General features: G+C 44.0%; 1 non-coding gene across 1 annotated transcript; it reads left to right on the plus strand.

Moving 5' to 3' along the window:
- The first annotated feature begins 4,909 nt into the window (after window positions 1-4,909).
- LOC116971640 lies at window positions 4,910-5,101 on the plus strand. The gene has a single exon (XR_004411536.1). It is a non-coding gene; the product is annotated as a U2 spliceosomal RNA (small nuclear RNA).
- The last annotated feature ends 20,861 nt before the right edge of the window (window positions 5,102-25,962 follow it).

Consider the following 25,962-nt stretch of genomic DNA (forward strand, 5'->3'; position numbering starts at 1 on the left):
CGAAGAGATTGTGTTGTGCACTCTGGCGACTCAGACAAGTGGTTTCAGTCAGAGGACTGCACAGCAATTCCTGATTCAGGCTTGCATTATACTAAATTCCACTCTGAGGAAGAACGCTGAGTATTCGTGATGACTCTGATAGTCAAGAGTTGACAGGGAACTCGTATTCCCACATCAAAGGGAGACTGTTTTCAGCTCTAGTCATAAGGTTCTGATTATATGTTATCAGTGAAATGTATGAAGATCTCTTGCGATATTAAGAATGAGGCAACATGAAATTTAATAGTGCCAATTTTGCCTATTCATTCAGGCCATGGTAAGGCGGCTGAAGCAACTCCTATTTGCTCAGTCATGAGTGATGGCTGGGGCAGCCTGTCTTCTCGGGCAGCTAGCTCTGCACGATTGTATGGGAAGCTTGTGAACAAAATATGTGAGTTACTTTTAAATGGAAGTAATAGAGGTTTGTGTGGCTTTCAGTTTGAGCCTAGAGCAGATTTTATGTGATAGCACAATTGACATTGCTTGTGCTGCTTTGTCATTCTCTATAGTACCATAAGTGGGACAATAAATTCAAACAAGAGGACATGACTTCAGAATTAAGGGACAGAAGTTTAGGGGTAACATGAGGGGGAACTTCTTTACTCAGAGAGTGGTAGCGGTGTGGAATGAGCTTCCAGTGGAAGTGGTGGAGGCAGGTTCGTTGGTATCATTTAAAAATAAATTGGATAGGCATATGGATGAGAAGGGAATGGAGGGTTATGGTATGAGTGCAGGTAGGTGGGACTAAGGGAAAATAATTGTTCCGAGATGGCCTGTTTCCGTGCTGTAATTGTTATATGGTTATATGGTTAATAAATGATTGGTTATTCACCCGCTGTTCACTAACGTTATGCAGAGTGCCTTTTATATGACCACTCTAATAGCCTACACTCATTGTAGTGTGCGATGTATATCAGTAAATTATTATGCAAATATTCTTCTACTGTATTCCAAATGGGAGCTGTTTTTTTAAGATGATTATGCTTTAGCAACTGATTTCAGCACAAAGAACACAGTCTTTACTCAATCTCTGGCTCGGTCTCTGGGTCATAACTGACATTAGGGTAGCTTGTTATGGAAATTATCTCATAAGCAATATGGGCATGATTGCGTACAGCATACCCACCAGAGCAGAGATTTAGGTAGGTAGGGGGCGCTGCAGTGGCAGCAGCCTGTCAGCAGCGCATTAGTTTTTTTTTCAACTTTTTTTTTTTTTTTAGTATGTTTTAAAGTATGTTTTTGATGTTTCTCGGTGTGTTTTGTGTGGGGGGTGGTGTGGGGGGGGAAGGGGGAAACCGTTTCGGCTGCCTCCTCTACGGAGAGGCGACTTTTTCCAGGTCGCCTCCCCCGTGGCCTAACAGCAAGGATCGGCGCGGCCTTTCCCGGAGACGCGCCCGGAGCTTCAGCGGTGGGCGCAGCGTGAACTCTCGGCATGGAGCGGGTGAGCCCTCGCTGGGGCTCGCTGGAGGGAAGCGCTCCGTTTCGCTGGCCCGGGGCGGCCAGCAGCCTGAAGCCGCGGTCTGCACAGCTCCAGCTGGCGTGGCGTCTACAGCCGGGATCCCTCGTGGGGGACCCGGGGGAAGAAGAAGCCATCACTGCCGGCCAACTCCTACCGCGGGTCCGGCATGGACTTACCATCACCCCTGGAGGGGAGGTTCGACCACCGGCCCTGCGGTCTGCGGTGCTTCTGGCTGCGGCGCGGCGGGAACCTTAAATCTTCGACCGCCTGAAGCCACGGTCTCCGGTGGGGAAGAGCCGATCCTGGACTTACCTTGCCTTTGACTTTGTCCCTTACCATCTGGACGCCCGCAGCAACGGCTGCGGAGGGTGGAGGTCCCGACCATGAGGGAAAATGGAGGAGGTCTGGCCAAGTTTTGTGCCTTCCACCACAGTGATGAATGCTGTGGTGGATGTTTGTGTTTCATTTTTATTGTGGTTGTGTGTTCTTTATTATTGTACCGCTGCTGACAACCCAAAATTCCACTGACCCTGGTTGTGTGGCAATAAATTCTATCAAATTCAAAATCAAATTTGGGGTGTCATTAGGTATACAAGTGCACTGAGCTTGCTAGTACCTATGAGATGAAAGATAGTTTCTTTATTGTTATTCAATAGTCTCAAGGTATTGCTGATGGCTCATTAGCAGCCAATAGAATGGATATTTCCCTTTCATTACACAGCAAGAGGCTTACATAGTGCGTGTTAATAAATTTAAAAAAAAATTGGTTGAATATGTCTGGATATTTGCAGATAGAATTCTCCACAGTGTTGCATGAGTTATTGTCTAACTCAAAGTCAATTGGGACTATGGTCCAGGTAAGAATAATGGCCATGTATGCAAGTTGGCATCATGGTATTAATAACCCATGTTTTCTACCATTAATGGTTTATCTTTTGAAGTGTTTCACACACAGATTGGGTTACTGCATGAAACCACAGAGCTTTGAAGTCTTCACGTAGTCACTCATGTGACTTCAAAATGAAATAAAAAGATTAAACGAGAACTTACCGTTTGAAGTTTTATCTTTATTTTATGAGAAGTTGAAGTGAGGGAATATGTGCCCTCCACTTCCAACCCTACTTCTCATAAAGTTTATTCGGTAGTTCTAAGGTCGTTAATCCTTCTATAGCTTAGGTCAGCAACTATTCAGTGGTTTCATACAGCTGCTCTAAAGATTGCGCGCATGCAGACTGGCGGGCTCTTCACGTATTCCCTCACTTCAACTTCTCATAAAATAAAGATTTTACTTCGGAGTCACGTGAGTGACTACGTGAAGAACCCGCTCAGTGCGCAGGCGCGGCATTACGCCAGCAGTGCAACAGCGGCAGCGGGAGTTATGCGCTCCCGCAACAGAGAAACGGACCGTCAGGTGAGTATCCTGAGGTCGGGTTTCTTTTACAGGGGAGCCCCTTTTTCTGCTTGTGTTTTACAGGCAGAGAAAAAGGCTCTGGAACAAAACTGTCCCCCGTTCGAGGAGGAACGTTTCCCGTCGGGGGGCAGCAACAGGCGGTAGGAGCGACCCGGTGTTCCGCAATTCCCCGACACCATGCCGAGGCCAGCCCGATAGCGGGCTGGATGTATAGCCACCCGAAGAGGCATCCGGCAGGTGTTCCCGATTTGGGACGGGACGTCTCTCCACCCGCACGGGGGGAGAGAGAGCCGCCTGACCCGCTGGAGCGGCTCTCGGAGCAGGTGCCTGTGAGACGCGCTGCTTGAGGGGCGCTCTCGCTACTACAAGGCACAAAAGCTCCAGAAGAAGGCGGTAGGAACATTTACCGGGCGTTCCGCTATCCCCACGCCGCGCCGAAGCCAGTCCCGCTAGTGCCTGAGCTGCGGGCTGGATGTTCAGCCATCCGAAGAGGCATCCGGCCGGTGGCTTCCGACTTGTCGGAGGGGACGTCTCTCCACCTGCATGGGAGAGAGACAGCCGCCTGAGCCGCTGGAGCGGCTCCTGGAGCAGGAGCTCCTGCGAGACACGCTACGTGAGGGGCAGTCTCGCTGGAGGGTTCAGGCATACCCTCCACAGTGCCTAGGCACTGCCCATCACTTCCTCCTTAGTGTGGTTAGCTTTGGGGTGACCAGTGGCTGGGCTGGTCATGAAGAGGGGTCACTGGCTGAACAATATCGGGAGTATGCTTGAGGTACAGGATCAGGAAGAGCTGCTGGGTGTGGCCGCTATGTGGCTCCACCACTAGCGAGATGGCTTTTCAGTCTCAACTGATGGCCAGCTTACTACCTGTCTTTTCCAAAAAACCTCTCCAAGACAGGTAGCCATGAGGCGTTGGTTTTATCACTCCTCCCCTAAATTGCATTTACTCAAAGTGCCCGCCATTATTGGGGGATACATTGAGCAGCGCATTTAACATAAATATTTTTTAAATGCATTTGGTACCTTGACGTCGGCTATCATATCCACCTGCTCATTCCAGAAGGGCAGGGTAGTATGGCAAAACACCTGACCCTACTGTTCAACGGTATACCTCATAACTTCTGAAATGAACTCACAAACCTGCCCTCAATCTATGAAATTAACAGGACTATGAGAACGCCGACCTCACAAGCACAGGTCCTGCTACCTGGCACTTACCAAACCAGTCCTAAAAAACTGGACGAAGTGTTCAAACTATTCGGCACAAGAGGGCAGAGTCTGGACTGAGCACCACACTAAACCAGACAGCAGTACCTCTACGTGTCCACCAGGGGCGTCTACCTCATGGTACTGGTGAAAGCTCGGGGCCTGCATGCCAAACCCGTAGCATTTTAGGCCACGGCCCAGAGCAGGCCCCAGGGGAAAATGCGCCACCCCCCAACAAACATCGTCCCTACAAGAACAAGGAACCAGAAACCGAAGAAAACAACAATGAAGACAGATAAGTATGGTTCCTACCATCACATAAAGGTTAAGGGTTGTACTAACAAGGGGTGGATGAATCACGCCTGGTTCGGAAGCTATCACTCTTGGTAGTTATATACCAAAAAATAAATACAAGGGGAATAGAATTAATATCTTGCCACCAATTCAGCAAGCACCCCAAATGGTCTACCCTCCCACGATGGTGAATGTCGCACCACCGTTGATAAACCACTTGAGTATTTCACCAGGTATACCCATTCATGGGATTTGTAACTACTACCATGGATCCAAGGATACTTTATGGTAGACATCGACCTTGAAGATGCACACTATTCAGTACCTTCTCATATAAGTTTCGGATATACCGCCATTACCTGGATGGAGTAACCATGATGAGCGTTGCGGCATTTAAGTCAAAGTTATCCAGAATCAACTAGCCCTGACACTTAGAAACATTCCGTCATGGCATGTCTATATATTAACGACAAACTATCCTGGGATACAGCTTTAGCTGCATTGCTTCTCGGCCTTTTGGCTAAGATCAAGTGTAGTATCTGTTCTTATCAGTTTAATAATCTGATACGTCCCTTATCTAGGGACCATATATTAAATTGAATTTTGGAACAGGGAGATGGAATAGGGGCTTGCTCCGTCCACTCCACGCATCGAACCAGTATTGCAGTGCCTCTGGGAACGGTGCACAAAATATATATCCAGATATTTACGTTGACCATCCACAACGTTGTTATCTGGTATTCATTAAGACTATCAGTCATGGTGCATTAACCACCAATCAACTACGTGGCAAAGTAATTGGGATATAGCAGCATTACCAGCTACTGAACTTTGTACCTTTCCTATGAGCTGAGATACTAGTGTTCAAAACTATCTCCATACCTGTAATATGGGGGCAAATGGATTAATCTGTAGTGTTATCATGGAATTTATCGGCAGGAAGGATTATGGTTGTACACTTCCACCTGTTTTGAGTAACATCTTATGTGTCCTGATGTGTTACTGAGCTTGTAATACTTAATGCCAATATGAATTGACTTAAACATATTATATATTAACTTAATTAATTCTAGTGAAGCATTTGCTCAGTAATCCACCAAATTTGCATGTTCGTTTATAAGATAACAACATCAGTGGTGGCATATACCAAACCACTTGGGCGGAGAACATCGATATTAGGTGACAATTTATTAACAATTGCAAACCGTATGTCGTCAAACATGTTTGACCATCAGTAACTCACCTATCAGGTGAGCTAAATACTGTAAACATACATTTAAACCAAAAATATTTGCTGAAATCACTAAGCAATATGGACACCAGATATCGATTCCTTATATCCAATTAAATCACCACGTACTAACTTACGTCACATGAAACCAATCTCAAGGCAGCGGCAATGGAGACATTCCCGCGTATTGAGGGGTGGGGGGAACCTAATCTCTATGTTTTCCTTTCCTTCTACCTCTTCAATAGGTACTACGGCTTCATCAGTCGGGTACTACGCAAATTACAGTGGACCAAGTCCACAAGCATGGTTCCCAGTGATCCTCGACATGGTCATTAAAAGAATTGCAGAATTGGGAAGACCATTGCTGTGCTTGGATCAGCAGCACTATCAACCTGATGACAGTATTCCGTCACATATCCTAGGGAACATACCTGAGGAGCATCAAGAAACGGTACACTGTTTTCCAAAACAGGAATTACACATTCAACTATAACAAAAAACTGTACTGGAGCTCCTGGCAGGTCTTCACCACAATGAAGGACATGTTCTGTTAGCCTACTCAACTTGGGTACCGCTCACTGGTGATCAGATACAGGAGAGGTATATCAATCCATTCCCCAGAAATAGGTACACCCAAATTGGGATGTCAGTGAAATCCTGACATACCTTAGGGGATGATCACCAGCCAGGTCACTCACCCTGGAACAGCCTACCCTGAAGATGGACATGCTGGTGGCCTTACATCAACACAAAGAGCCAGCTCTCCCATCTACTGCGATGGGACAACATGGTTATAACACCAGATAGTGTCACATGCCCATTCAAGGGTTGGCCAAACAGAACAGACCAGGAACATCAGGTCCAGTCATGAAATTCCGGGCATACCCACCTGAACCACGTTTTATGTGTCATGACCCACTTAGAGATCGACACAATAAGGAATACCGAGGGAGAGGAAAAAGCCTTATGGGTCAGCCACAGGAAACCTCATGGTCGGGTGACGAGCTAAACTATCTCTAGTGGCTCAAGCAGGTACTGGGAGTTGCTGGAGTAAATACTAACGTGTATAAAATCTTATTCCACCAGGACAGCTTCCACGTCAGTAACTAAGAGGATGGACGAGCCTATGGACCACATCCTGGCTACTGCAGGGTGGTCTAGGGAGTATACGTTCCAAACTTTTATAACAAACCACTGACAGAACCTGTATCGTTTGCAGAAAAAGAATCTGCAAAAAATATATAATTTAAGCCCGGGGGAGCAATTGGTCTTGTTGTTGTTAATAACACCATTACTGTTTTTACAAACAGATTTATGGTTGATTACGATAACATACTTCCTCCCTCGAATGACTTCGGCAGCGAGTGAAGTATGAACTGTTACACGGTTTGAAATCACAGAGCTTTGAAGTCTTCACGTAGTCACTCACGTGACTCCGAAGTAAAATAGTAAGATTAAACGAGAACTTACCAGTTTGAAGTTTGATCTGTATTTTATGAGGAGTTACGATGAGGGATTACGTGCCCTCCGCTCCCACCCTCATTATATGGATCAAACTAATAAATTGATGTCTCCTTATCTTTACTATGTTTACTTCAAATAACTGTGTCTATCTGTGATTCCACACCGCTGCTTGGAAGCATGCCGCGCCTGCACACTGAGCGGGTTCTTCACGTAATCCCTCATCATAACTCCTCATAAAATACTGATCAAACTTCAAACTGGTAAGTTCTCGTTTAATCTTACTATTAAACTTCAAACGGTAAGTTCTCGTTTAATCTTTCTATTCCTTCCTACACAAAACTATTAAGGATATTTGATAAAAGAAGGTCTTTGGCTTGGTGTTTCTGTATTGGTAGAGAAACATGTTCTTTTCACTTGTTTTGCTATTCGTGGCTGAGCTGAGACTGAATTCTGAATGCTTACCTTTCCCCATTATTTCTTAATATGGTTGGCTCACAAAGGTAACAATTGACCACGTGCTCATCACCATTTATGGTATGCACTGCTCCTTAATTGCACTCTTAAAAGACTTGAATTCTTTCATAATGAGGATTGGCAACCAAACCCAAGACACTCCCATCAATTGAAATTTGTTCCCTTTTATTCACCCTATCAGTTTTCTTTCAATCTTGAAAAGTTTAATCGAAATACCCTTTAACCTTCTGAGTCCAAAGAATGCAAAACGCTGGCTGTGAAATTTAGTGCAGCTTCATAATTAATTGAAAACTCTACCTCCTATTCAACCTATAACTTGTCCGATCTCGTGCAAATTTACAACAGGATAGGACAATACTCCAATGGGTAAAGGCTTTGGGAAGTGAGGCAAGAGTGGGAATACATCTAGGTGAGCATTTCATAGAGTATAGTGAGGGGAAGGGAAGAGTGCGATTATATCTTATAATATAATAATGGGTGGAGGAAGAGCAGGAATCAGATCAGAATCAGAATGCTGTTTATTGTCATTTAAACATACAATGTTCAAACAAAATTGTGTTCCTGCAGTCATAACAGCAAAATAAACAAAACACACAATTAACACAATTCCACACAAACATCCATCACGGTGAATCTCCAAACACCTCCTCACTGTGATGGAAGGCAAAAGTCTTATCCCTTCCCTGTTCTCTGTTCTTTATTCTTCCCCTGCAGTCAAGCAGTCAAACTGCTGCATCGAGCTGGTCAAGGCTCTTGTTAAATGCTAGAGCCCCCGGCGGGCGATGTTAGATGTTAGAGCCCCTGGCAGGCGATGGTAAGTCCCGTGGCCGTTTAAGCCACGCGGGGCGATGTAAGGCCCCGCTCCGGGTTGATTTAAACCCCTCAATTCGGGAGTGAGAAGTTTGCTGTTGCGGTAGCTCCGAAAAGCGGTCTCCCACCAGGGACCCGCGAGCTCCCGATGTTACCGTCCACAGGGCCTGCAGCCGAAACCTCCGAGCTCTGAAGTCGGGTCGCAGCCACGTGCCACCACAGCGCTCTGCGCTCTGAAGTCAACCAGCGGATGGTGAGTCTGCAGGCTCTGGAGGCCACCGGCTCCACGATGTCAGGCCCCAACGACAACGGAGATTCGACAGGGAAAAAGTCAGGTCCCTGTACAGGGAAGAGATTAAAAAGTTTAAAGAGCTGAAATCAAACAGAGTGAGCATTAAACTTGTAGAAACAAGGAACTTCAAATGCTGGTTTACAGTGCTGGAGTACCTCAGCGGATCAGGCATTATCTCTGGAGAACATGGATAGGTAAAGTATCAGGTCAGGAGGCTTCTGGCATTAAACTTCCTTTCTTTAAAGGAGTACACTTTATAATAAAGTAACATTGTTGAGTCCTTGTGCTGTGTATGTGATGCTTCGATATCATAGTGTTAATGAATTTCTATCTCATTGACAGGTATTTTTGGACAATTGGTGAGAGGATCGATGATGCAGCTACTAGAGCCGCTGCTGCCTTGCAATAAAAGTGACAGGTTAGATCCGGACTTCTGCTGCTGTCCATATGGAATTTGCACATTCTTGCTGTGACTGCCTGGGTAACCCCGTTTACTCTAGTTTCCATCCACATCCCCAAAACATGGTAGTTGGTGAGTTAATTGGCCACCCGTGTAGCTGAATAATTGGAGAATTGGGGTGGAGTTGATGGGAATGTGAGAAAGAACAAGTTACAGAGAAATAAATGGGGAATGGGAATGGGGTGGACGGGGCTGCGGAATAAACTCGAATGGCCAGGAGACTTCATTCGATGTCTTAAGGAGACATGTAGAAAGAATTGTGGAATGGCATGTGAAGTATATGTTGGCATGGACTGGGTCAGGTGAATGGCTTCCAATTGTTAAATTATTTATTTACCAAAACATTAAATTGCTCTTTTCTTCAGACTTTAGCCTTTAGACTTTAGAGATACAACGAAGAAATACATCCATCGGCCTGCAGAGTCCACGCAGATCAGCAATACCCCCGTACACTAGCACTATCCTGCACACCAGACAATTTACAATTTACAGAAGCCAATTAACCAACAAACCTTCATTTCCTTAGAATGTAGGAGGAAACCACAGCACCTGGAGAAAACCCACACAGTCACCGGGAGAACGTACAAACTCTGTAAAGACAGCACCCATAGTCAGTATCGAACCCGGGTCTCTGACACTGTAAGGCAGCGACTCTACTGCTGTGCCACTGTGCTGCACTTTTCCTGCTATCTTAAAAACCTCTGGGTGGCATTTTGCAAACTTTTGACACCAACATTGCTCAGGAACTAGGTACATAGAAGCATACATTACTTCAAAACAGAAGGAGGCCATTTAGCCCATCAAATTTCCTCGATTCAGAGATACCCAAGCCATAATGTAGCAATGTTACAAAATTTTGAGATTTTAAAAATCAAGTCTGCAATTTATCCCATCAGATAAAGCATAAACATAAGTTTAATTTGACACCTAATTCACTTTCATATCTCAAGTATTTAAAAGGTTATGGCCATTTTCATACTGGGAAATTAGCATCTTGTTCCCTATTGATTTTCTATGGACATAACAAAAAAGCTGTGATCGTGAACAGTCAAAAGCCCATAACTTTCTTAAAAATTAAGAGAACTGAATGAAATTTTCAGTTATCATAGATTGAAGCATTCTGAAACAAATATAAAATAATCTTACTTGGATGACCTGAAATTAAAGCATATAATTAGTTAGTTACCCAATTGTAGCTAATTTCAGACTTCAATTACTAGACCTAAACATCTATCCATTTCTTAATAAATGATTAACGTTTTTAAATAGCCTAAATGTCCAAATAATATTCACAAATAATTCACAATAAAACATGATTTTTAAATCTCATTTACATTAATTTATAGACCAAATGGAAGGAATTTAGTGTTTAATTGCTGTAAATAAATGCCCATTTAAATCAGCTTTCCAGTGGGTCCCTGTGGAACGCGCTGGTTTAGAACGTTCACATTGCGGTAGATTTGTGCCCCAAATGCCGAGAAAAATACTGCGGGATATAATGGGCCCAAAATGAGCTACTCGCAATATTAAACTTTGTATAAAGGGATCTTTAGAAGCCCTTTTTAATGTAAAAATATACAGCATACCTTCAGTTGACTGCTTTATGAGACCCTGCGGTTGCTGGTGTTCGCGGGTTTAGAGATTGATTTTTAAACTACTATAACTATTTTACGAGGCCTTTAAAACTAATAATAGCTTTTGCGACGGGGTCTTTCAGCGATTTTTCGTTAATAATTAACTAGGCTGAACATCCTCGATTTGAACAGCCTAGAGAAAATCGCGTTTTAAACCCGCCCCCTCTAAACGGCACCAAAATCGCGCACACCCTCAGCGACAGATTTTCAGCGACGTTTCAGGTAGGCTTTGCAACATACCTACATAATGTTTCAATCATGAAACCCAAACATTGGGAGATTTTTGCAATGAGGTTTCTGAAGGCCTGAAATATAAACTGAAAATTCAGCATGCCAGGCAGCATCTGTGGGGGGAAGAAAAGTTAGAGTAATTGAACCCAATCAGAATTTTCTCGTTTAAACTCTACGTGTCTTTCCACGGCCGATGCCTGGTCTGCTGCGTATTTGCAGCAGCTCTGCTTCTTTGCTTTTCAATTGCTGAAATCTTTATAAGTTCTCCGAGGTGCAGTGATCATTTGATTGAAGAAACTACATGGAAACAGGCTCTTCGTCCCACCGAGTTCCTAAAACAGTAGTTAAATATTATCCCACTTTCTCATCCATTGCTGACACATGCTTAGGGCAATTTATAGAGGACAATTAACCTACAAACCCAACATATTTGGGATGTGGGAGGAAATCAGAGCACCTGGAGGAAACCAAGCGGCAATAGAAAGAATGTGTAAACTCCACAACGCCCAAGGTCTAACTCGGTGTCTGGCATGGTGAGGCAGCATCTCTTTCAGCTGCACCACTGTGCCATCACTGCAGAAGCTAAAAACATGACCATATTTCTTTAAGCAAGGAGAGGAACAAAAGAAAGAAAAGGAGTCTTTAAATAGAAGATGAAATGTATGTATACAGAATTCCTCAAAAGGAAAAAGAACTGGAAAGTAGGACTCATTGGCTTGCTCTTTGCAAGAACGTCCAAGGATTGGACTGATCAAAAAGCATCCTTTCGAACAGTGCTATTATGTGATACTAGCTCAGAAACAGACCAATCCAAACAGACCATATATGATACTAGCTCAGAAACAGTAACTAACTTAAGCATAAATGGCTCCTACACCATCCAAACGGTCGCGAGTACTGATTATATACCCCACAGGTCTCTTCTCAACGTACACAATTCATCTCACCTGACCAGCATATCTCTCTGTTCCTTTCATGTATAAAATAGAGGCATAGACATTCAATACAATCATGACTGATCCTTTATTTCAAGACAATGCTCCAACTCTCTCCCCATACTTCTTGATGGGGTTTTTTGTCTCGAAAACCATCAGTCTCTGCTGATTATATTCAGTGACTTACAATCCATAGTGCTCTGCGATAGCGATTTCTACAGATTCACCATACTCTGAGTGAGGATATTTTTCCTTATCTCAGACGTATAAGTCAAACAGTGTCTTGAGACAGCAGCTGGAATTGCTCTTCTGTATTCTCAACGTAGTTGATTTACAATCCTGCCATTTTACCTTCCACACCACTGATTCACCTTTACCCCTTCATTGCTGGAAATGAGGTTTATTTAATCTTCAATAATTTAGTAAACCAAGCATTTTTCATTAGTTCTGGCATTCTTCCTCTTTTTTCCATTTTTTATAGATTAACACTGTACAAGAATATAATCTGTTCCAACCTTTAACGCCAGATGTTTGGTCAACAGATTAATCTTCAACTCTAATAAATCTACATTTTGTATCCAATCCAAGAGGGATTTGTGAAATAACAAGTAAGAAATTCCTATTCCTGAAGAACATGAAATTGTTCTTATGAATTATAATCAATGAGCTCCCAATGTCATTGTAAGCTTTCAAAATACATATATCTGTATCCAAGGCAACAGAAAAACTGAATGGTGTTAAAATGAGAGGAAATGTATTTGAACCTCAAGAAGATTTTTATTTTGGTGCTGACATGCCCAATAGTGATCCAGCTGTTAACATTAACGTTTTACAAGAAATTGGATACCAATGAGCAGAGCTCTGAGCGTGTTTGTTACCATTCTGTGCATTCCTTCAATCCTGGACTTCAGGCATCCCCAGTTTTGATCACTCCACCTCTGTCAGCTGCCAAGATCCCAAGCTGTAGAAATCCCTCCTGAAACATCTTCATTTCTTTTCTCCATTTGTAAGGTGTTCTATAAAACCTCTTTGCCGCAATGGTTTTTTGTCGCCTCTCCGATTATGGCACAGTTAATAACGCAGCTGCCTTGCAGCTTTTGGGTTTGATCCATCGCTTTTCACAACTTTGTGTCTCTCTTCGATTATATATGTTGTCCCTGTGACCACATGGATTCCCCATGGGTGTTTCAGTTTCCTCTCACGTGTCAAAGATATGTTGGCTGGTATTGGCAAGAGGGGAGTTGATGGAGGTGGACTTTGAAAAATAGGACCAGTATGGAATTACTCTTATCAGCTTACCAGGGTGGCACAGTGGCACAGCGGCAGAGTTGTTGCCTTACAGCACCAGAGACCCAGGTATGGTCCTGACTACGGGTGCTGTCTGTACGGAGTTTGCACGCTCTCCCTGTGACCATGTGGGTTTTCTCCAGGTGTTCCGGTTTCCTCCCACATTCCAAAGAGGTTTGTAGATTAATAGGTTTCAGTAAGATTGTAAATTGCCCCTAGTGTGTAGGATAGCCAAGTCAAGTCAAGTCAAGTCAAGTCAAGTTTATTTGTCACATACACATACGAGATGTGCAGTGAAATGAAAGTGGCAATGCTCGCGGACTTTTGTGCAAAAGACAAACAACCAAACAACCAAACAAACTATAAACACAATCATAACACACATATACTTTTACATAATAAATAATGGAAGGAAAAACGTTCAGTAGAGTTAGTCCCTGGTGAGATAGGCGTTTACAGTCCGAATGGCCTCTGGGAAGAAACTCCTTCTCAACCTCTCCGTTCTCACCGCATGGCAACGGAGGCGTTTGCCTGACCGTAGCAGCTGGAACAGTCAGTTGCAGGGGTGGAAGGGGTCTCTCATGATATTGTTGGCTCTGGTGTTGCACCTCCTGATGTATAGTTCCTGCAGGGGGGCAAGTGAAGTTCCCATAGTGCGTTCGGCCGAACGCACTACTCTCTGCAGAGCCTTCTTGTCCTTGGCAGAGCAATTCCCAAACCAGATGGTAATGTTCCCGGACAAGATGCTTTCCACCGCCGCTGCGAAGAAGCACTGGAGGATCATCGGAGACACTCTGAATTTCCTCAATTGCCTGAGGTGGTAAAGGCGCTGCCTTGCCTTACTCACGAGTGCTGAGGCGTGTGATGCCCATGTCATATCCTCGGAGATGTGGACTCCCAGATATTTAAAACAGTTCACCCTATCCACAGGATCCCCATTTATCCTCAATGGAGTGTACGTCCTCGGATGATGTGCCCTCCTAAAGTCCATGATCAGCTCCTTCGTTTTTTTGATGTTCAAGAGGAGGCTGTTATCCTGGCACCAGAGTGCTAGACCAGCCACCTCCTCCCGGTAGGCCTTCTCGTCGTTGTCTGAGATCAGGCCCACCACCACAGTGTCGTCAGCAAACTTAATTATTGAGTTGGAGCTGAACCTAGCCACACAGTCATGTGTGTACAGGGAGTACAATAGGGGGCTGAGGACTGCAACCCTGGGGCGATCCTGTGCTCAGGGTGAGGGACTTCGATGTATTCCCTCCCATCTTGACTACCTGGGGCCTGGCGGTGAGAAAGTCCAGGACCCAGGCACACAGGGAGGTGTTGAGCCCCAATTCCATTAGCTTCCCGGCCAGTCTGGTGGGGACTATCGTGTTGAAGGCTGAACTGTAGTCTATGAACAGCATCCTCACGTAGCCCCCCTTCTGGCTGTCCAGATGGGAGAGAGCGGTGTGCAAGACCTGGGAGACCGCATCGTCCGTGGATCTGTTCGGACGGTATGCGAACTGCAACGGGTCCATGTTCCGAGGGAGGAAGGCGCAGATGTGTTTCTTCACCAGCCTCTCAAAGCATTTCATGACTACCGAGGTAAGGGCCACCGGACGGTAGTCATTCAGACAGGCTGGGGAGGCATTTTTTGGTACCGGTACAATGATGGATTTTTTGAAGCAGGCAGGGACCACGGACTTGTCCAGGGAGAGGTTGAATAATGTAGTGAGCACTGGAGCTAGCTGCGTAGCACAGGACTTGAGTACTCGCCCCGAGATGCCATCGGGGCCTGCAGCTTTTCTCGTGTTCACCCGTGTCAGAGCCCTCCTCACGTCGTGCTCGGACAGCGAGAATGTGTGCACATTCCTCCCTTCAGCTTCGGTAGCCAGCCCGCTGGCGGTATTGTCGATAATCGGCAGACCTGTAGTGGTGTTGCCCCTCTCGAAACGAGCGTAAAAGGAGTTCAGGTCATCAGCTAGGGAGGTGCCGGCACTTGTGGATGAGGGAGGGGTGCTCCGGTAGTTGGTTACAATCCGTAGCCCCTGCCACAGGCTTCTGGTGTCCTGCTGCTCCATCTGCAACTCCATCTTGTCTCTGTACCTTCTCTTTGCGTCCTTCACCGCCCTTCGCAGTCGGTAGGACTCTGCCTTGTAGACGTCCATGTTTCCTGATGCCAGGCCCGAGTTGTAGGCAGCGGTGCGAGCATTCAGGGCCACACGAACAGACCTGTCTACCCTAATGTGATCGCTGTTCGGCGTGGACTCGGTGGGTCGAAGGGCCTGTTTCTGTACTGTATCTAAAGTCTAAAGTAAAGTCTAAGGCTGGTTGAAGATCAGCACATGAGGAGATGTGGTATGCAGAATGGTCTGTTCCCATACTGTATGACTCTCTATCAAGTGCCATGTCAGGTAATCACTCATATGTAGTAAAGAGGTGAGGGGATGGGGTAAGGCAAGATCTGATCAGAAAGAATCTACCCTCTGTACCTTTTGGCTTCTCCACTTATCATCTCCAGTCTTGGTTATTATCTCTCCTTTCTCTCCCATATCGGATTCATCTGTCAATCTAACTTTCCTTACTCATCTGTCACTTCCTATCTCTTGCTCACTCCCCCCCCCCCCCCCCCCCCCCCCCCCCCCCCACCCCGTCTCCTCACCTTTTTACCACCTATCCGCCCTCTACTCCATCAGTTTGAAGAAGGATCCTGATCAAAACTGTCATCCGTCCATTTCCCTCACAGATGCTGCCTGGCCTGCCACGTTCCTCCAGCAGTTCGTCTTTTCCTCCAGTTTTCAGCATCTGCAGTCTCTTGTGCCTCTGCTATGGCAACATTGCTGAGTTATGTTGTTACCTTTGGAAAGTGGTTAACCAGTCAGGACTAGCAGAAATATTTTTAGTTTTCATTGGAAGAAATGCTGTAATTGGAAGAAATTTCTTCCCAGAAATGCTGGACAATTAAGGATCGAATAGGTAGGATATACCATAAGGAGATTAGTTTTTTTTTAATATTGTGCTGAAGAAATTAATGGGACTGCAAGATTAATAAATCATTCAATAATCTGCATCCCAGAATACTAAAAAGAAGTAGCCAAAGAAGCAGTACAAGCTTCGGATGACATTTTCAAAAAATCTATAGATTAAATTGTGGCTCCAGCAGATTGGAGAGTGGCAAATGTACTCCAACTATTTGCAAAAGGAGGGAGAGAGAATGCAAGGGACTACAGATCATTTTGTCCAACATTATAGTTATATAGGAAATCTCAAATGTATTACCAGCCAATTACTGAAAGGAAAATCTTTCTTGACAAACCCACTGAAGTTAATCAAGGATGTAACAGGTGGACTAAATAGGAGAAGACACAAGTGCTGGAGTAACTCAGTGGGTCAGGCAGCATCTCTGGAGAACAGAGACATTTCGGATCGGGACTCTTCTTCAGTCTGAAGATGTTAATTCCGGATCTAAACTTACCCCCCCAGTTTGGTTCAGTCAAACACCGAATACGAGCACTGGAATTTCAACTATATTTTATTGTATACAATACTGCAGGACCGATCCTCGTTACCACTTCCTCGAGCCCAACACAGCCTCGTGCAAATAGAGCACCCCAAGATGATCGGCACACCCCAATGTGCTCCCCACCTCTTTATACCCTTCCAAACTAAAGGCGCGAAAGTACCTGGGGGAGGGAATCCCTACAAGCCAATTACCGATACCGGCCACAGAATATATAGGATGACAGCTTCCTAGTCCAATCATACAATAGCACATAACATAGTTTCAACACATAGCACTTAGGGGGAAACACCTCCATTAAGTAAAGAAACATTATCACTCGATAAAGAAACATCTTTGGTGAGGCCACTCTCCTGGACCAATCACAGTTAACGGTGGGAAGGCACTGCAATATAATTGAAACCTAACATTGCCCCCAACCAATCCCAAGCATGCCTTTGCAGCAGTGCATAGCTCCTTCTGCAGAATCCCATACATATTAACAACTTGCAGGCCATCTGGACAGAAACCTCTCTGCAACCCCTTCCCAGGCTTCAGACTCCCTGGAGCCATCCATGTCACATAGTTCAGCAGCTCCCTGCAAATGATGTCAAGCAGGTTTCACAGATTTTTTCACAGATATCTTTCATTTTCCCAAGTACCCGAATTTCTGATACTCACATTCCCCCCTTTTATCATTCTATGATAAATAAAACAAGGTAAAATGACAACTGTTCCAATTATACAATCCGACAATGATAGTGATGTAGTTGTGTCAGGACTCTAAGTCACTTCCCGACTTTTCATGGGAATATCTTCAAAGAATCCTGACTGACGAGTCTCCACCTCTCGAGTTTACATGGGCATGAATTCTCTTGATCCACCACGTCAGCTTGCTTTACTCTTGACTCTCGATGTGATGTTCCTCAAAGAAAACTAAGAGGTTCCTCAAAGAAAAGAAGTTAGCAGCTCAAATTTTTCTACTAATAATTTTGCAATGGTGAAGATGGACACACGCATTCCTTTCTTCCACCTTAGCAGCAGTTGGGGTTGTCAGGAGAACCTGATAATGTCCTTCCCACCGAGCACGCAAACTTTTCCTCACCCAATTCTTCACCATCACAAAATTACCAGGCTTGACCTTAATAGAAGAAACCAAGGGAGGTCACTCAATGTATGCTGCTCGCACCCTGGAATGTAAATCTCTTAATGCTCGAGTCAAGATCAGAACATAATTGGTCATCTCTGTAGTCATATAATGGAAATTGACAACCTTTGGGGTATTTTGGTTCCATGAAGATTTTAAGGGACGTCCATATACAATCTAAGCTGGGATTAGTCTCGATTTCCCTGCAGGCGTGACACGCATCTGAAATAAAGCTACAGGGAGCAATTTAATCCAATTAATTCCTGTCTCAGCCTTTAATTTAGCCAATTTGTTTTTTTAGGATCTGATTTGCTCTTTCGGCATGTCCAGCAGCCTGTGGTCGACAAGCACAGTGTAACACAAACCCAGTTGTTCACAAAATTCTTTGTTAAATTGCCCAATGAAATGAGGACCATTGCCAGAGCTACGCCAAATTGGAATGCCGAATCTGGGGATAATTTCTCGCATAAGCACCTTGGCAACAGTAGCCCCCTTGTTATCAAGTGTTGGGAAGGCCAGAATCCATTTGCTGAATACATCGACAATCACAAGTACATAATAATAATAATAATAAGTACATACCTATATCCTTGGCACTTCTCCAGCTCGATGTAATCCATTTGAAGAGTTTCAAAGGGACCCATGGGTAAAGGTGTTTTCCCATCCTCACAACTGACTCCTTTCCCATGATTATATTTCTGACAAATAATACAACAGCTACTCACTTTCTAGGCCAAAATCTTTAATCTTGGATGCCACAAAGTAGCTGAAAGAGCATCACCAATTGCTATAGCACCGCAGTGTCGCAAAATGCATGCATTCCACAACCCAAACTGCAAGAATATCTGGCATAGACGTCTGCCGGCTGGAGTGACCCACAATCTTGACATGCAATCTATAGTGCATCCAAGCTGTTTCCATAATCTTACATCGCCTTCAGGAACTTCCTCCTGCAACTGAATAATTTCCTGGATGGTTGGCATTGGCTTTTCCGAGGGTGACTTGTTACATGAACTTTTGATCTGCCTCATCATCTTTGGCACTAGCACCTTGCGTTCCTGGGGTAACTCCTTTGCTGCTTGGTCAGCGCAACGATTCTCTATGTCTATCGGAGTCTGGCTCTTTGTATGAGCATTACATTTAATTACCGAGATTTGCTTGGGTAGCAGCAGAGCCTGTAATAAAACGGTTACTAATTGCTTGTGAGATAGTTGAGTTCCTGCTGAAGTAAAGAATCCTCGATTCCTCCATAGTTGTCCAAAATCGTGTACTACCCCAAATGCATATCTAGAATCTGTATATCTGTTTACTTTCAGATCTCTTCCAATAATACATGCTCTGATTAAAGCGAACAGCTCAGCCTGTTGGGCTGAAAAAAGTGACTCGAAGGCACTGTTACACTGTTTCCATCCTGATCTATGATAGCGTACCCAGAAAGTCTCTCTCCCTGAGGTCCAATAGATGCAGTTCCATCCACGTATAATGTCAGATCATGGTCTGCTATAGAGCGTCCTTTAGATCTTCCCTCACAGATGTTTCTCCATGTATTACAAATAAACAGTCATGTCCTGATTCTGACTGTTCCTTCGGTTGAGAAATGAGGAAAATGCCGGATTAATAGTTGTACAGTATCTGAACTGGAGTTTTGGATTATTCAGTAGATAGATTTCATGTTTGTTTTGACGAGCCATTGTCAGATGCTGAGTTTGTAGTTGTCCTAATAAGGCTGCATTGAATGGGAACTGTATACTATTGTCTCCTGCTGTAGGATCAGATTTGCAGCAGACTGTTAACTATTATAGATTGCTGTTAAGATCTGTTGCATATTGGATGTCCTCTCACTATTGGGTTGAGCTTTGAGGAATAATAAGGCACTGGTTTGTGCTTATCCCCATGTTTTTGGGTGAGGACTGTGGTTGAACATTCGGCGAGGATGGTACAGTAAAGTTAGAAGCATCTGTCTTAGAGTGGCCTTCCTTGCACAGTTTTATCCCAAGAGCTATAGGGGCTCTGAACCGGCCCTAATGAGTGCCCCCCCCCCCCCCCACTCCCTTTGGACAGTCTCCCTCAGATGGTCACGTCAATCAATTCAGCTTGCTTATTTATGTATTGTATTTATTTACCTTTCTTGTACATCAGTGGAGCTGCACACTAAATCTCATTGCACTGACGTGCAATGACAATAAAAGATATATTATTATTATTATTGTGCTGGAGCCTGCATTAAGGATTTCTTCAAATTCTTGAAAGCTTTCTGGGCTTCTTCTGACAACAGAAATTCTCCCTCTAGGGTGGTATAAGGAGTCAATCCTTGGTGTCTAGTGCAATATTAGGAATCCATGGTCGGCAGTAGTTCACCATGCACAATGATTCCCTATGTCTATCGGGGTCTTGCTTGTGAGATATTTGAGTTTCTGCTGAGGTCAGGAATCCTCGATTTCACCATAGTTGTCCAAAATCCTGCACTACCCCAAATGCATATCTAAAATCTGTATATATGTTCACTTTCAGATCTCTTCCAATAATACATGCTCTGATTAAAGTACTGTCTCATCTGTTTTGCTTCTTATGGTATAGGAAATTCACAAATTGGTTTAATTCTACTCGTCTCTAGACTTCTTTCCATGGCCGAAATTATAACTCCCAGGAATTTTACTTTTTGTTGAGCCATTACTACTTTGGACTGAGAGACCACTTATCCTAATGTTGCCAAGTGGTTTAATAATTGAGTGGTATCCTCATGGTTTCTCTCATCTAAACCAGTCACCAATAAGTCGTCCATATAATGAACCAGAGTGGATTTACTTTTAAAGCTTAAGATGTTTAACTGTCCTTGAAGACATTGAGAAAACAAGGTGGGTGAATAAATAAATCCCTGGGGTAGTCTTGTCCATGTATATTGTTGCCCACCTGTAAGTAAATAAAGGTAGATATAACATTGTGGGGATTACCGAGACGTGGCTGCAGGAGGATCGGGTCTGGGAACTTAATATTCAGGGTTATACATCCTATAGAAAGGACAGGCTGGTGGGCAGAGGAGGGGGCTGAAAGGAGCTCTTCTGGTGAGGAATGGAATTCAGTCCCTTGCTAGGGAAGACATGGGGACTGACGAGGTAGAGTCACTGTGGATTGAGTGAAGGAATTGCAAAGGCAAGAACTCACTAATTGGTGTTATCTACAGACCCCCAAATAGTAGCAGGGATGTAGGGTGTAAGTTGCAGCAGGAGTTAAAACTGTCATGTAGCAAAGGTAATGCCACTGTGGTGATGGGGGATTTCAATATGCAGGTAGATTGGGAAAATCGGGTTGGTTCAGGACCCCAAGAAAGAGAGTTTGTAGAATGCCTCCGAGATGGATTCTTAGAGCAGCTTGTAATGGAGCCGACCAAAGAAAAGGCAATTCTGGATTTAGTGTTGTCCAATGAACCAGATTTGATAAGAGAACTCGAGGTAAAGGAACCACTTGGAGGTAGTGATCATAATATGATTAGTTTTAATCTGCAATTTGTGAAGGAGAAGGTTAAATCAGAAGTGGCAGTGATGCAGCTGAACAAAGGGGATTATGAAGGCATGAGAGTGGAGCTGGCGAAGGTAGACTGGAAAGGGATACCAGCAGGAATGATGGTGGAACAGCAATGGCAGGAATTTCTGTGCATAATCCAGAAGACACAGGGTCATTTCATTCCACAAAGGAAGAAAGATTCTAAGGGGAATAGGAGGCAACCGTGGCTGACAAGAGAAGATAGGGATAGAATAAAACCAAAAGAAAAGATGTATAACACAGCAAAGAGTAGCCGGAAGCCAGAGGATTGGGAAACTTTCATAGGACAACAGAAGGAAACAATACGGGCTGAAAAGATGAAGTACGAAGGGAAGCTGGCCAGGAATATAAAGAAGGATAGTGAAAGCTTCTGTAGATATGTTAAGGGAAAAAGAGTAGCAAAGTCAAATGTGGGTCCCATGAAGGCAGACACGGGTGAAATTATTATGGGGAACAAGGAAATGGCAGAAGAGTTGAACAGGTACTTTGGATCTGTCTTCACTAAGGAAGACACAAACAATCTCCCAGATGTACTGGAGGACAGAGGATCTAAGAGGGTCGAGGAACTGAAAGAAATTTTCATTCGGCGAGAAATAGTATTTCCTGATGGACTGCATCCCAGGGTCCTCAGGGAGGTGGCTCTAGAAATAGTGGACACATTGGTGATCATTTTCCAATGTTCAATAGATTCAGGATCAGTTCCTGTGGATTGGAGGATAGCTAATGTTATCCCACTTTTCAAGAAAGGAGCGAGAGAGAAAACGGGGAATTACAGACCAGTTAGCCTGACTTCTGTGGTGGGAAAAATGCTGGAGTCAATTATTAACGAGGTAATAATGGGGCATTTGGATAGCAGTAAAAGGATTAGTCCAAGTCAGCAAGGATTTATGAAAGGGAAATCATGCTTGACCTTATTTGAGGATGTGACAAGTAAAATGGATGAAGGGGAGCAAGTGGATGTAGTGTATCTAGACCGCGGAACCGATCCTCGTTACTACTTCCTTGAGCCCAACACAGCCTCGTGCAAATAGAACAGACACACGACGATCGGCACACCCCAATGTGCTCCCCACCCCTTTATACTCCTCTAAAAGCACAAAAGTACCTGGGGGAGGCAACCCTTACAAGCCAATTACTGATACCGGCCGCAGAATACATAGAATGACAGCTCCCTAGCCCAATCATACAATAGCACATAACATAGTTTCAACACATAGCACTTAGGGGGAAACACTTCCATTAAGTAAAGAAACATTATCAGTAGATAAATAAACATCTTTGGTGAGGCCACTCTGCTGGACCAATCATAATTAATGGTGGGTACACAAAATTGCTGGAGGAACTCAGCGGGTGCAGCAGCATCTATGGAGCGAAGGAAATAGGCGACGTTTCGGGCCGAATAATTAATGGTGGGCAGGCACTGCAACACAATTGAAACCTAACATTTCTCCCACCAATCCCATGCATGCTTTTGCAGCAATGCATAGCTCCTTCTGCAGAATCCCATACATATTAACAACTTGCAGGCCATCTGGACAGAAACTTCCTAGGCTTCAGATTCCATGGAGCCATCCATGTCACATGGTTCTGCTGCTCCCGGCAAATGATGTCAAGCAGGTTTCACAGATCTTTTCACAGACATCTTCCATTTTCCCAAGTACCCATTTACAAAGAAAGGTCCCTATTTGAAACATCACCTATTCATTTTCACCAGAGATGCTGCCTGTCCCCTTGAGTAACTCCAGCACTTTGTCTTTTTTTTTTGTAAACCAGCATCTGCAGTTCCTTGGACTAAATAACAGAACCAATGGATGTGGTGCATTTGGATTTTCTGACTGTCCATTGTAACGAGGATAACTTTATAATTAAAGCACTTAAGATTCAGGATGATACACTGGTATGGAATGTAAATTGGTTGGCAGACAAGAAACAGAGTAGGAATATATTGGCCTTCTTCAGGGAATCGGGTGCTGACTATTGGAGTATCAGAAGATTAGTGCTTGGCCCAATTATTCACAGAAAGAATCGAATGATGGAATACATTACCAGCAACAGGAAAGTGGGTACGTTTTTGCAATAAAGGTTGAGTGAATGGGCAATAAAGTGGCTGATGGATTAAAATGGGGTTAAATGTGAAGTGATTCACTTTGGTAGATAACAGAAAGGCAAAGTATTAGTAACATTTTGCTAGATTTGGAAATTCTAGTGTAAAATTGTATCCGAGTGTCAAGACAATAGACAATAGGTGCAGGAGTAGGCCAGCACCGCCATTCAACGTGATCATGGCTGATCATCCCCAATCAGTACCCCGTTCCTGCCTTCTCCCCATATCCCCTGACAGCGCTATCTTTAAGAGCCCTATCTAGCTCTTTACGCACCAGTCACTGAAAGTAAACACAGGTGCTACAAGTAGGCAAGGAGGCTAGGCTGTAGTCCCAATCTCCCAATCTACCTTATTGTGGAATTTGGACTTCTCTTTGGAAGAGTAAACGTGATAATAATAAACCATTACCAAGAAAGAATAAACACAAAAAGCTGGAGTAACTCAGTGAGACAGGCAGCATCTCTGGAGAGAAGGAATGGGTTACATTTAGGGTGGAGACCCTTCTTTAGACTGAGAATCGGTGGCGAGGGAGACGAGAGATATGGAAGGGTAAGGTGTGAAAACGACAGATCAAAACAGATGATGATCAAAGAATGGTTCATTGTTCGTGTAGCCACAGACTGCACCCAATCCACCCACTTCCCCAACTGCTGTAGTGCCTCTCGCAACTGCCCCGGCCAACACTATGCACCGTGACCATCACAACCGTGCCGTCTGTCGCCTCCAGCAGCCGACTGCCCACATCAATGCTCCACCGCCACCGTGCCCCGTTCCCTTGGGCAATCGCAGAACTTCAGCGTGCTTTCCTAGGCAGCGGAAGTTGAGTTCGCAAACCTCTTACAGGCACGGACTTTCCCCTTCATCTTCCACCACCACCATCTTGGAGTTTGTATACATTATCTTAAAGTCTTAAAGTCCTACAACACATGGTCGAAGAAAGTCCCAACGCAAAATATCCATTAACCTCCACAGATGCTACTTGACATATTGTTCCTCCAGCACTTTGTTTTTTGCTCAAGACTCCAACATCTGCAGTGTCTTATATCTACACATTGCCTTTAATGAGCTTGGCAGATACTTATGAAATATATATTCACAGTCAACATCAAGATATTGGATCAGCAATTTTTGGACTAAATTAAGGAAAATTGCTTCACTCAGCAGATGATAACATTTTGGAATTCTCTGTCCAGAGCAACAATATATATGCATACAAAAACCAATGAAATTTCACCCATTGAATTCCCTGTGAAAGGTCCTGGAAAGATGCAAGTTTCAGTATGTCCTTACAATGTATTGGAGCAGTGGTGAAATTCTTCTGCATCAATGGATCACAAATAACTAGCTAATTCCGGTTAACAACAAAACAATTAAAACAGTACTGCACAACAATTCAACAAAATTAATCAATTTTGGAAAAATAGCCTCAAGTCCAGCCTGAAGGAGGAGTAATTGAGCTGACATATTGAAATAATGATGGGGTCTATTTAATTAAAGGGAATTAGCCTGAATATTTTAAATCTTCTCAAAAACAGCATTGCTTGTATTCTACATGTTGAGATATTGGACTCGAGTGCCTGAGCTATAGGGAGAGGTTGAGCAGGCTAGCACTTTATTCCTTGGAGCGCAGGAAGATGAGGGGTGATCTTATCAAGGTGTATAAGATCATGAGGGATTATATTGGGTAAATGCACAAAGTCTTTCACCCAGAGTAGGGGAATCAAAAACCAGAGGACACACAGTAGGTTTAAGGTGAGGGGGAGAAGATTTAATAAGAGGGGCAACTTTTTTTACACAGAGGGTGATAGATATATGGAACGAGCTGCCAAAGGAATTAGTTGAGGAAGGTACTATCACAACGTTTAAAATACATTTGGCATTTGGATAGGTTTAAATGATATGGGCCAAACGCAGGCAGATTAGACTAATGTAGATGGGGGATGTTGGTCGGCGTGGGCAAGTTGGACTGTTTATACACTGTATGGCTCTGTGACTCTATGACGTTGAAGTGTTCCTCACTGTCTTTATATTATGTGAGTGGTCCAAAAAGAGCAATGAGTGCCTGGAAATAAGATGGACGAGCATTTCACAAATCCACTGGTTATGCAGCCAACACAAAGATGACAGAATTGAATTATATACATCCTCCCCATATTTATGCCTCAAGCCAAATACATTCTTAATAGCTATTTTGATTAAGGGTTTAAATTGAATTCATTATTCACTGGTTATGTCTTTGAGTATAATTTTAAACATCTTAGAGTGAAACTCGTAGCCCTATGTTCTTTCTCAACATATGAACCCGTTATAGGGGGCAGTGAAATATCATTGCTATATCTAAATATGCAATTATAAATGGGCTGAGGAATTAAAATGGCCATAGTTTTGTTTCTTTTCCCCCTCTCTTTTCCCCCTCTCCTTTCCTCCTCTCTTTTCCCCCTCTCTATTCCCCCTCTCTATTCCCCC

Source organism: Amblyraja radiata, chromosome 3, assembly GCF_010909765.2.
Source record: "Amblyraja radiata isolate CabotCenter1 chromosome 3, sAmbRad1.1.pri, whole genome shotgun sequence".
In the NCBI taxonomy this organism is placed as follows: domain Eukaryota; kingdom Metazoa; phylum Chordata; class Chondrichthyes; order Rajiformes; family Rajidae; genus Amblyraja; species Amblyraja radiata.